General features: G+C 38.9%; 1 protein-coding gene across 9 annotated transcripts in view; it reads right to left on the bottom strand.

The window, feature by feature from the left end:
- Positions 1–14,447, bottom strand: part of LOC139442398 (echinoderm microtubule-associated protein-like 2) — a 91,694-nt gene that overhangs the window by 56,412 nt on the left and 20,835 nt on the right. The window lies entirely within an intron of this gene.

The raw sequence follows: 14,447 nt of genomic DNA, 5'->3' as shown, positions 1-14,447 counted from the left end.
TCGTTTGTTTGTTTGTTGTTTAACAGCGCATCGGCAATATTCCAGCTATATGATGGCAGTCTGTGAATAATTGAGTCTGGACCAGACAATCCAGTGATTGACATCATGAGCATTGATCTAAACAATTGGGATATGATGACATGCATCACCCAAGTCAACAAGCCTGACCTCCTCATCCCGTTAGTTGCCTCAGAAGACAAGCTGAAGAGCTATTCTACCCCAGATCTTCACAGGGTGGTACTAGTACATACGGTATTTCCTTTAGTCAGAGCCAGACTCTACTAAGGTAGACTACACTTAGTTTCTGAAAATATATACTTTTGACAGAAACGAGCAACTACATTCAACCTGAAAAGATCCTTATTGAGAACCCGTGGAACATCTAGACTTACTTCATTTAGGGCCGGGGCGGTCCGGTAGCCTAGTGGTTAAAGCGTTCGCTCGTCACGCTGAAGACCCGTGTTCTATTCCTGACATGGGTATGTGTGAAGCCCAATTCTGGTGTCCCCCGCCGCGATATTGCTGGAATATTGCTAAAAGCGGCGTAAAACCATACTCACTCACTCATTTCGGGCCATAGGATTACAGTAAGTGCTGGGCAGAAGGGAAAATAATATGGTTCAAGGACTGTTAGACAGATTAATGATTTCTCCACATTACATTTGAATATAGTTAAGTTTACCAACCTAAGCCCTCCCTCCTCCTTACTTTAAGTATGTCTGTGGGTGGTCCTCTCAGAAAAGCCAGCCTCCATAGTGCCAGGTCTAGTAGTAAACTGTAAGTTATTATGGCCAGCGCCCTGTTCCAATAGTGACTCCAATACTTTTATATACACTTACAATAGTCTTACCGCCACTGGGGGGCACGGGTGGCCCAGTCGTCTAAGGCGCCGCGATTCTCTGTGCAGAGTTGCGTCCCTTGCTCACACCAGAAACCTATGATTGTGGGTTCGAATCGCGGTTCGCTCCGATTATGTTTTTAGGTTTGTCAGCACCATACCCGTGCTCGTGGGTTTCACCGAAGTGGTAAACGTCTGAGACCTGCATCACTTGGGGTTTTCCTCCCATATTAAGCTGACACACCGTGATATAACTGGAATACTGTTAAAAGCGGTGTTAAACCCAACTCACTCACTCACTCACTTACCGCTACTGGGTAATTAACATAATTAACGACGATGAATGGTGCCCTGTGCTGTTTCACAAAACAACCATAATTTCCTGACTGTTTCAACTCCTTTACTTTAACATAGTCTGCAACTGTTGTAGCGCTACTATCGTTTTGTGAAATGGGCACCTGGACTCTTAGTAGAGGAATTACGGAACATTGAATATGGTAAATGTGAGGTACAGTTCAACCTACTGCATGCGCGTGAAGTTATCAGTGGAGATAGTGCAGCTGCTTCTGCAGGTATGTGAACTATGTCATTACAAGGGCATCATCAGATTCTCTGCATACCTTTGCCCTCCACCATTTACATCACAATGTTTAATCCATCACTAACACAATGCAAATTTAACCTACACGTGAATCAGGTTACAAATTAATGCATTTTCTTTTTGCTGATGTGGCATAATCAATGAAACATAATGAATATATTAATAAATCTTTAACACAGCAGTAAATCTAGGGTAGACTAACACAATGTGTGTGTACCAGGTGTAGAAACAGGAGCACATAATCTCCCGTCATAAATGTGGGTACGCCCAAAGCGAAGTCAAAGACATATTTTACTCTAGGGTCATCCAATAGTGAAGAATGTTTTCTGACCCACCTCATCTGGGTTCAAATTCCACAAAAGTACAACACAGTAAACTATGGTTATAACAAACTTAGGGTGGCCCACAAATTTTAGTTCATTATAGCTGTAGTTCGTCATAAGCATATATATTCAACATCTATACAGACCGGGACCTAAAATTAAGTTCGTAATATTCGTCAGTTTGCTATAAGCGTGTTCGTTATAAACTTATTTTACTGTATGTTAATGAGAGGAGAGGTCCCATGACATGGCTGTACACAAGTCAGGTAAACCAGTGGTCGATAATGTGAGCACCAAACAGAACTGTGGGTGGGTATCACATGATCAGCCAGGTCTATTAATCAGCACTGTCTATGGCCATGATGGCTCCATTGTCTGTTATTTCATGCTAAAGTCATCAGTATTCCAGGAATATGGGTCAACCCTGTCAGTCATCGAGTCTGGACCAGGTAAACCAGTGATTGATATAATGAGCAATGTTCTATGAGCATGACATCAGTGTATGATGACACTGTCACACACAGTCAAAGGAAAGAGAAACTGCATCGCCTATAGCATGTTAGAAGTAATCATACTCTTTTATCAAGACCAACATCTAGTTTCTGAAATGAAAATATATTACAGAAAAATCAGTTGTTACATTATCTTAATAAAAAATAGAAGGAGGCTCTCTTCGAAACTGCAGCAATCTAGACTTGCCAACATTTATAGACTTGCATGGGTTAGATTGGATATATTTTGTTTCATGGTCTGTATAACATATTATCCTTTTACTGTCACCTGTCAAAACAGAATGGGAGTTAATTGTTTTCACGAACTACACTCATCTGTCCATGTATTGTACTCGTCGGAGCTTTACAGATGATCATTAGAGCTACAGAAAAGCTGCGTATTTGCATAAAGTACTCCCCAAAACTATCCAAAACCCAATTACTTTCAATCATCTTGCGTACAAAAAACGTGTGCATTAAATGAAAAACTCCAATGTATAGAACAGCATGCGTAAATACCTAATGAAGCTTTTCTATCATGTGTACAACGGAGCAAATTTCCGAAACACAGTTATGAGCTAATTTACTTTCTGAATCAAGCCTATATATTTAGAACAGTTATATCATGTATATACATCTAAAACATTTTTTTTTAAATCTTAAAATGTTCACTAATTTGGGGAAAAACCCAATAGAGTGATAAATGGATGAGTGAAATGATATTGGTTACCCAATGAAAAAAATTATAACCCAATTAAAATAAAAACCCTAGAGTAAAAAAGCTCTGGATCATCCTTGTTGCTTCTTGCGACAATCATGAAGTAATGGATCTCTTGGTTGCTGTGAAATGACAACATGAGTTCTCATTACAACAAATATGGTATGGCTATCAGGTGACTGTGTGACATCTTATCTGAACATGAACAGTGACAGTAGTAGATGCTGTAGATGTTGACACCTTCATGACAGCCGATAACAGCTCATCCCAATGATGACATATTCATCACAGTAGAAGGAGGTATCATCTATTGATCAGTATAATAGTGAGTGAGTGAGTGAGTGAGTGAATGAGTGAGCGAGTGAACATAACATCTTTATGATAAAGTACATACAATTTGTTTCGCTACCTCTTAAATTAATTATAATATATTTAAAAATCCAAAAATAGTATCCCAATATTCTTGATATTTACAATCAATGTCTTTTTAGGTACTTTATTTCCCAATATTCACTCTACCTTCAAGTCTGCCTTCAATTTATTCACAGTTCTCTATAAGTATAAGCAGTTGCATACAAACAGTATCGGGACTGTTTATTGTCAAATTGACATTACCCAGAGTTCACTGGGGCCGATCAAATCAGGTGATCGTCATCAAATACTGAAATGTTAGCTCATCAAATATCTCACTAAGAAATCTGTCTCATGATAAAGTGTCAGCTTAATCCAGATGTACATATCCTGCAAATTGCATTCAGATGTTCAATTGGAAGTAAATCAGGCTATTTGTATCATGTACAGTTACACTGAAGAGAGGCCCCTGAGGTTTCTGCTATTCAATACATATTCTTCCTTCCTAACACACACACACAAAAATTGTATCATTTTGCTTCCAAGACAATATTTTTTTAAATATGATATTCAAATATCATAGCATAGTCATGTAAAATATATATTTTTGTTTATTTAGTGCATTTTAGGAATAATATAATTGTGATAATGTCATACTTATTCATATGGACCCTCAAAATTGTGCACATATATGCTACCAAGATCACAGTCCAATGATAGAATGTGTCAACAAAAAGTCAGCCACTGAGTGACCCTAACTGGTGTGAAAGGCAAACAAACATAATGCTGTGTAAATAAGAGTCATTTTAACTGAGGTAGTGTCAGGCTAGGTTAGGGCACCCTGGTGTCAAAAGCCAGGATTGGTTGAATGTACAGCTGGTATGAGTGTAGGAGCCTATTGTGAGTGTGAACCGACTTTGGCTTGTTTGAGATGAGCAATCAAGGCCGATAACTCCTGCCTACAAGCAGGCTCTCCATGGCAGTGAAGTTGGTAGTCAGGTTCACTTGTGCCCAACCACCTTGGCTCCATTCCTCCATGTTCCCCATACAGGTCAAATTGTCAAGCTCACTTTTGGGGGCCCCTTCTTACTTTTATATTTTTTAGGTGAGGTGAAATGGGGTTTCACGTCGCGTCTAAGATTATTGCACTTATATAGCGACGTGCATGCATGTGTGTGTGTGTGGCTGCTTGTATTTGTCCGGACTGATGCCGATTTATAGTGCTAGCTCACTGAGATACCATGCCACAGTTTAACATGAATACCCCACTCAGACACAGTTTACTGACACCGAGCCAACCAGTCCTTGTTTTTGTCCATCAATGCCGAGTGCCAGACAGGGTAACAACAAGTACCATCTTTTAAGGTCTTTTGGTATGACACTCACTCACAATGTGCAATGGTTGAGCCTAGCGGAAAGTGCATTCCCTCAGCACACTCACTCACTTAAGTACTCACGGAAATGGAAAAAAAATGTTTTTTCGATCTCAGATTTTAAATAAATGCAGTTAATATACAAACTATATAAATATTCAAACAACTCAATTAGTACTACTTGGGCCTTGGCACAAATACAGCGTATCAAAGGTTTTTATGTCTTTTTACACGTACAGGTGTGTAAAAATATGAACAAAACAAACTATTGTGAAACTGAGCATAACCAGGTGTTAGTAGATCAAGGTGAATGTCCATGACCTATGACACCTTGACGACAGGTGAAAACAGGTGCTTGAAACCCACGTGCATGTGATTTGTCAGTGGTTAGTGATTTGTAAGTGGCATTGTGGGATAGTGAATCATCGTCAAAATATCAGAACGTAAAAGTAACATATTCCCTTCTCAAACAACAACTTACTTATTATTATTATGTACATAAACATAGCTGTTATTTTTATAGTTGTTTTGGATAACTTTTTTCCAGGCTAATTTGCATAATGCCTATAGCCTGTTTCTGCCATGTCAATTTGGAGTTAGTTTTATTTTTGAATGTTGAAAGTGCCTACAAATTACCTCCTGTAAAGTACATTTTGTATTGAGCACTGAGATAAAACTAGCAAATCCAGACTAGTACTTTTCCAGTTGTTTTGTTATTTCGTATTTACATCTACGTAATGCTTTGTGTTGATTATTAAATCCAGCAAAACAGTTTTTTTCCATTTCCATGAGTACTTTAGTGGATAGTAGTTCATTAACTCACCCACCCACAGACTCAGCCACCCACCCACCCACCCACCCACTCACTCACTCACTCACTCACCCACTCACCCACTCACCCACCCACAATGGTCAGTTGACATGGTCTTATTAATTACATAGTATCACGTTGAACCAGGGTTAAACCTAATTCACTCACATAGTTTAGGGACATAAATGAATTGACAGACACAGTGATGGTTTCCTAACTGGCAGATGGATCTGTTGAGATGCGTAGCATAACATTGTTCTGTAGAATAGCTCAACAGGCTTTATCAGCTGTCAGCACTCACAACATGCACAAATAAAAATACACACTTTCACATTGTCGCACATTAATTTCAGAACTTTTTCCCTCACAATAAGTTTATAGAAAGCCGTTCCACTATGACCAATCACCAACCAAACTATTTACTATGATAATGTGCTCCACATTTGAATAGCCGTCAGTGATTATGTCATGCAGTATTTGACTTAGCGATTAAAGCAAGCGTTACACATGTCATGGTGCCCTGACAATATAACTTGTATACAATTTGTACATGACTCACACAGATGCATGATTACTATCTCATGTCTTGCAGATTTTAATGATAATAAATAATTTCAATTCATAAATATGCATTATGATCATGACTGCATCCATGTTTTTGAAGTTTTATCCAGTTAAGGATGAACAGAACATTGATAACTTACCCCTGTGACCTACATCTTTACCTGGGAGATAAACATACTGTGTTTACAATGTAGAGCTAGGCTACCAGTACACTTAACCACACAAAACTGAATTTAGAACAAACATGCAGCAATTTATCAAGTCTCTGACCACCTAATCCATTAAGTCTATATATATAGACATTTGCAGTAAATCTGAGGAAGGCTCAACCAGTGGATCAGCAGATCCTGACTTTAAAAGGGACACAACTCTGTAAAGAGAGTAGTGACATTTGAGACCACTGGGTTATTCGTGTGCACTTGGAACTAGAGAGAGATTCTTCAGCATAAAATAAACAGTCTGGTACAAGCAAACTGGGATGAAGAGTGAGACCAACTCATTTTGTGTCAAACATGTGAGTACAAACTTACAACAAAGCAGCCAGGCTACGACTCGCTATCAGAGATGACTGCCTCACAAAGTGTACTAGGGGACACGGGTGGCCCAGTCGTCTAAGGCGCCGTGATTCTCTGTGCAAAGTTGCGTCACTTGGGCACGCCAGAAACCTATGATTATGGGTTTGAATCCCGGTTCGCTCCAATTATATTTCTAGGTTTGTCAGCACCATACCCGTGCTCATGGGTTTCATGGAAGTGGTAAACGTCTGAGACCTGCATCACTTCGGGCTTTCCTCCCACATGAAGCTGACATGCCGCGATATAACTGGAATACTGTTAAAAGCAGCGTTTAACCCACTCACTCACTCAAAGTGTAGTAACAGCTTTAGTTCTACACCTCCATGCTCTAGTGGATAGAGCATCTGTCTGGAGAACGAAGATCGTCGGGTTGATCAACAGTTGTGTCATACCAAAAGATGTCAAAAGATGGTACTTGTAACCCTGCCTTGTGCTCGACAAAAAGGATGAAAGAAGGACTGGTTGACTCAGAGTCAGTATACTGTATCCATGTCATATCTTAGAGTACTAGCACTATAAAACAGGCTTTAGTCCAGACTAGTACAAGCAGCCATACACGCATATACCAGAACTTGCTATAAAAGTGCAATATTCTTGAACGAGATGTTAAACCCCATTTCACCTCACCTCACATATACCCTTGAGATTCAAACCCATCCACTCACTCTCTCCTAAACATATACTATCAGACGAAGAAACATGAATTTTATGAAACATAATTTTCTTCTTTCTAAAGAATAAATATAATAATTACTGTATACAAAATAATGCAAAACTCAACATTTTCCAAAGGATGCAGGTATTGATTATGGATTAATGCAGTTTTCAGAAACAAATTACAATTCACAATATCACATAGGGAACCCCAAGAACAAGGTTCACACACTGTACTTTTACAACCATTTGGGGAATAAAACCCTGATCTGTGGCAGCAATCGTCATACCATTCATCTATCTAGCCTCAGTGTTCGAAACTAAAACAAGTCCACAAATCTTGAAAATTCAGGAAAGACTTGTGTCATTTCTTTTGAATTACCACTTAACCATTAGGTAGAAGGCAACTTTGCAGCAGATCACTGGACTCATGAAAAGGGAATACATTCAAATCCTGAATTACCTCCCCTTTAGCTTAGAAAGGAGCCCTGTTGAGTTATTGTCTTCAAGCACAACATGGCCTTGCCATGTCCCCAACAACCTGTCAGTTTAGAGTCAATGTAGCTACATCTGAAGTGTGGCTGGTATCACAACACTATAACAATGCATGTCCCCGCCCCCAGGGCTGTCACCCTACCCCCAGAGCACAACCACATCAACAGAGTGTGCTATACAATGCATGACAGCTGTTTCACACCTTTACAACATATGTGATGAATACAGCTAAAAAGTCCAGGTTTCCATATCACAATGAAAGTAGACTTACACTGACGACCTGGACCTCAGTTTCTCACAAAGAAATCTTAATGCCACCAACATCTTATTTTAACATAGACTAAGTGCTAAGATTGCTTTGTGAAACATGCCAATGATGTTTGTTGGCCATGTGTCATATTTCTGTATACAGTAATAACTAGATGCAAGGATGAGTATCATCTGAACATAAAATTAAGGGAACAAATTCCAAATATTGTGTCACATGGTGTTTGAAATTGTTTTCTATGATTTGCACAAGTAGCTGTCATCTAAAATATATTTGTGCATGTAATGTTGTTATTGGGATTTATTTGCTCTGAAAACATATAATATAAATCACTAGATTCAATATTTCTATTTTTATGTCGAGGAATGGCATTTAGAAGTGATACACATAAGAGAGGATTTATAGATGTTAACTTCTATGTTATGAGGAACACGTTTAGGAGTATATTCCTACTTCTTCACCAGGCGCATGAAGGAGTAAGCTTATATTCTGAAATATTTCGTTCCTCATAATGAAGAAGTTGACATCCATTAATATTCTCTCTATTTCCATTTTTGTTGAGAACAACCCATTTTAAAGAATTGATGATGATTTTTTTTAAAGTATAATAGTTTAGGGAAAAATGATTTTAGCATTTAGTTCTTGCTAAGATTTACTTTTATTGATGTTTCAGTGTTTGTGTGATCAAAGCTGAAACCTGATACATACTATATGTTGACATCTGTTTGCAGTCACTGCTGTGTGGAGTTATCTCCCTTTTGTTGTCCAGCCAAGCACTTTGGTATAGATATTTATACATTACCCCATTCTTGAGAAATTGATTCTTGGCCATAATTGAAGTCAGGTGGGGTAGCCTGTTTTCCTGTTACTGAACCTATATCCTTTTATAAGGTGCAACATGTTGTACAGAACATGATGATAACTGCTGCTGTAAGTCTGCACATTCAGAACATTACAATATATCTTTATGAATTCACTGTTGATAGTTATACATTTATCGGAGCAATGATAAATTATTTATGTTAATCTTACAGCCGTATCATGACCGGATACCTCACTAAAATCGTTAGCATCTTTTTGTCACAAACGGCACTCAGACTACAAGACATAAACTTGATATGAACGCCAGACAGAAGAAACAGACGCTGCCTCTGTTGATGCGTTGTCACAGAATGCCTGAAGGGTTAACTATGGAAACAAGCGTGAATCTGTGCTAGTTACATATTTTGCCTTCAAAGTACATTAGCATGTTTATTCAATATCCTCAAGATTATACATTAGCTAGCTGGTTACATGACTCAAATTTTGAGGCCAAATAGATCCAGATTTGTTCTGAAATTATAAAGTAAACTTCCGTTTAATGTAATTTATCTTCCCATATGTATTCAAACATGCTAGATAAACATCTCACAAGACAACCTCTTGTCTGTTTAAAGATTCACCCAATAATCGCGACAGTTCCACTTGTTCAAAATTTGAACTAGACAGTGCACATTTTTCGACCACATGTAAAGTGAAATGTAAATTTGCATCTCCAATCCCATGTTAAGTAGCTGAACGCTCAGAACAATAGGCATCTGTTACTGGCACAAAGTTACAAGGAAGACAACAACCTCTTGTAGGATTTGCTCCGATCTAAAAGTAAACATGGAATATTTCTCGTCTCCTCGATGTAAACATTTTGTGTGTCTATTTACCTTGATGTCAACATGGATGACAAGCTAGAGTTAACATGGCTGCATGTTGGTCAAGCTGACATGAGTAAAAGCTTAACATGCTTCTATCTCTTAGGATGAATAACTGGCTTTAAATAACGGTGCAGAATAAACGTCGTAAAATCATGGGATGGTATCAACATTTTATATCACAGGGCAGTATAAACATCTTTGTATCACAGGGCGGTTCTTAACATCACAGGGCGGTATAAAGTCTTTATACCACAGGCAATATAAACATTTTCATATCACAAGGCAGCTCTATATCACACGTTGGTATAACTGTCTTTATATTGCAGAGTTTTTATGAAGACATTGTCATTTGTTCAAGGGGAAAACTAAATAGTTTGAATGAAGTTTATTAAAAATTCCTACAGTGGTGATGTATTTGGCAATACTTTCTGCAAATTCTGTAACTCATTAGCTATAAAACACTGTTCTCTCCAGCTTTTGAATTTAGTGAGAAGAAGAAGAAGAAGAATATCCTTTCCTTTAATGCAGACTCAGGCTCCAGTCATTCGTGCTTCAGCACTGCAGGGTATAAATAGACACTGTTGAAAAGTCAAATCTCATTCACAAGAAAAACAGACATAAGAATTCTATTATGTTGTGAAATCTGCATTAGAATAGAATGACACATGAATACAATCTTCAAGATATACATACTAGTAGAAATCTTGGTCAGCGCAAGGGAATAATTTGGTGAAAACACCTGTTCTCTCAGTCAATGTCAGTAGTTGGTTAAAACCTATTTCTTAATGAAAACTGTCACTTGTGTCGGCAGATAAGTATCACATATATATATAGAAACTACACATATTGGGCATGGCCCTGTAACCATGGCAACTGCCAGTTGTAAAAAAAAGTACTATTGACAAATGTTTTACTTCCACATCATCAATCTGAGTAGAAGATTGATATCTTCAAGATTTAGAGGAGTCTTGTTATTCTAGGGCCTTGGTTTCTAGGCTATTTGTCTCAATCAAAATCATCTCAACAAACAGGTTTCCATGGAATGTCCAGTCATATTTATGGTTATTTGCTTCTAAAATTGGGGCAGTGGGGTAGCTTAGTGGTAAAAGTGTTCCCTCATCACGCAGAGGAGCCAAGTTCAATCCCCAACATGGGTACAATGTGTGAAGCCCATTTCTGGGTTCCCCTGCCAAGACATCTTGCTTGAATATTCCCAAAAGCTGTGTTAAAACACTAACTCACTGGTAAATTGTGTTCCATGCTTGTCACCAATATTTTGATTATTTGATTACCAGACAATCCAGTGATTGACATCATGTGCATCGATCCACGAGATAAGGATACGATGACATGCATCAACCAAGTCAGCGAGCCTGACCACCCGATCCCGTTAGTCACTTCTTACGACAGGCATAGCTGCCTTCCTACTATGTCCCTACTGGGGTAACAAAGATTTAACAATACCGTACTACACATCTTTAATAATCTACATAATGGTTACTTCTTTATCAGCATGAGCTGTGCATCATTGTATCATTCAGTTCAAATTAGGATATAAACATTATGCATTTTCAGATTTGTGCATGTTGTGATGAGTATTTGATTCCCTCAAATTTCATTTTTGATTCCATCCAGGGCCCCACTTCCACAAAGAGATCTTAACATAAACCATAACACCCATACTCTAACATAGGCTTAAGATAAACATAGCGCTAAGATCACTTTGTGCAAATGGACCCAGATTGGCATCATTTCATGGACATTATCTTATTCGACTGATTGTCATCAAGAATTTATGTAACCATGCACCCATTCATGAAAAGTACCGTATTCGACCCAATAAGCCCCCCCGGTTCCGGAAATTTATATAGTAATTATTTCGTTTTAAATGAAAATCGTCCGGGAACCGAGGTTTCCAGATATTTGAAATCCGTATAAGCGGGGCATGACTGTATTCTGTTTATTTTAGATATTTGTGTTTTAAGGCTTACTGATGATTTATGCCAATTTGACTCGAATACGGTAACCCTATTTCAACAAATACCCTTGAAACAGACCAAAGTGAAACATACTGATCCTCCTGAACAAGTGGCAGACTACTACAAGTCATTGAACATGTGATGGACGTGGCTCGGAGCTCAACTTGTGACTGGAGATCTGACAGAAGGAAAGCTGTGTACTCCAACAGGTGTTCCTGTGTACCCATGGTTACTCCCATCATCACTTCAGGCTAACATTTACCATCTACCATTGCTATGACCTACATTATAACCATATCAAGATTTCTAAGAGTCAGAAAAAAATATATTGACAGACAGATATTTTGCTACTAATTACAGGTAATGGAAGTTACCTGTTCAGGTATCAACTGCTGCATGTGTTTTATCCCCATGTATTTTTTAATACCGGTAAATGTTTAACCCTGAAGGTTCTTTAACACAGATGTTAACTTGAATCGGTATTGGGAGTTCCACCAAGCTGGTTTCAGGTCATTCCACCACAGCCCTGGTTGTCTGTGTGGGAATGAGGGGTATTTTCAGGTCATTCCACCACAGCCCTGGTTGTCTGTGTGGGAATCAGGGGTAGTTTCAGGTCATTCCACCACAGCCCTGGTTGTCTGTGTGGGAATGAGGGGTATTTTCAGGTCATTTAAACACAGCCCTGGTTGTCTGTGTGGGAATCAGGGGTATTTTCAGGTCATTTAAACACAGCCCTGGTTGTCTGTGTGAGAATCAGGGATAGTTTCAGGTCATTTAACACAGCCCTGGTTGTCTGTGTGGGAATGAGGGGTATTTTCAGGTCATTTAAACACAGCCCTGGTTGTCTGTGTGGGAATCAGGGGTAGTTTCAGGTCATTTAAACACAGCCCTGGTTGTCTGTGTGGGAATCAGGGGTAGGTTCAGGTCATTCCAACACAACCCTGGTTGTCTGTGTGGGAATGAGGGGTAGTTTCAGGTCATTTAAACATAGCCCTGGTTGTCTGTGTGGGAATCAGGGGTAGTTACAGGTCATTCCAACACAGCCCTGGTTGTCTGTGTGGGAATCAGGGGTAGTTTTAGGTCATTCCAACACAGCCCTGGTTGTCTGTGTGGGAATCAGGGGTAGTTTCAGGTCATTCCAACACAGCCCTGGTTGTCTGTGTGGGAATCAGGGGTAGTTTCAGGTCATTCCAGCACAGCCCTGGTTGTCTGTGTGGGAATCAGGGGTAGTTTCAGGTCATTCCAACACAACCCTGGTTGTCTGTGTGGGAATCAGGGGTAGTTTCAGGTCATTCCAGCACAGCCCTGATTGTCTGTGTGGGAATCAGGGGTAGGTTCAGGTCATTCCAACACAGCCCTGGTTGTCTGTGTGGGAATCAGGGGTAGACACCATTGGCTATATCCAAATAGTCTAGTTGGATAGTGGTTATGCAGGGATGAGAATAGATATTTTCTTTTTCAGCTGAAACTTCTTTGCAATGGAGCATGGTCTGTAATTTGGGGGCGTTTAGGGAGAAGCCGTGAGATTTTAACAAATTTGTGGTCGCTAAAAGTCGTGGAAATTCACGGATCCGTGGAAGATTCTCTTCCCTGTTTATGTAATTTACTGGTTTTGGGGATAAATTAACTAGTCCGTAAAGATTGTTTCAAGTCTCGGACTAGCGGACAAGTTGCTGTGTCTATAATTCCTGTAAATCTAAGGAGTTCACGACTACCCTAATTAGTAAGAGATTTGACACCAATATCCCGACTACCGGTATCTTAGGACAATGCCAATTCATTCTGCTTTCAAAGCACTGAAGATTTTTTTTAATCTTTTTAAATTAACATTGTATGCACCATGAGTATAATGACCCTTTTAATGTCTTAAGCAATAGCATTTTAACTACAAACCAACAAGTTTTCAATTCGGAACATTAGGACTGACGAGAATTCCATGGCTTCCGAAAGATAAGTGTGTATTATATTTTACATTAACTACACTGTATGATGTCCATGCCATACTACAGACATTTCTGAGTTGTCTAGCTCAGGTAATACATATTATGCTCAGCTGGACAACCCAACATCCATAGGATAATGATAATCACAGTCAGCAATATGATACCCCATGAAATCAAACCCAGCAATACGCATAAACATAAGTGATAGATTCTTACCTAATCCATCATGATCATCATAATGTCTTCGAGGGATACGGGATATGGACATCATTCAAGTTTGGTAATATCCAATCAAAATTAACAGATTTTAAAACAAAAGCAACATGTCACCCTACACTCCCCACACTGCTTGCTACTTATTGTATCAGTGTACAGACATGTATAAAGATCAGTGTACACTCCCTACAGTGTCCGCTACCAATTGTATGAGTGCACAGATACAGACATGTAAGGTACTTGAGTTCACACACGGGCACAGGTTATCTCCAAATGGAGAGCCTTGTAATCTTATCTGAACAATGTCAGTTATTGCTTGGGTTACATGAGCTTACCTATCAACTGACAATTTGAGATGTTATGTCCACAACACTGATATTCATACATCACAAAATGTCAGTTGGTTATAAAGTGCAGGTTTCAAGGCTGAAACTTTTTATTAATTATTTATAAGGTCAGATTAAAAAAAAATATTTCTAAATCCACCAAGTCAATCAGGGGGCCAAAAAATCAGAAATCTTGTCAGTGTTGATATAAATCAACAAAAATACAATCAAAA

This window comes from Haliotis cracherodii, unplaced genomic scaffold, assembly GCF_022045235.1.
Source record: "Haliotis cracherodii isolate W230 unplaced genomic scaffold, xgHalCrac1.p SCAF_5, whole genome shotgun sequence".
NCBI classification, from domain to species: domain Eukaryota; kingdom Metazoa; phylum Mollusca; class Gastropoda; order Lepetellida; family Haliotidae; genus Haliotis; species Haliotis cracherodii.
This window is presented reverse-complemented; position numbering and strand designations above follow the sequence as displayed.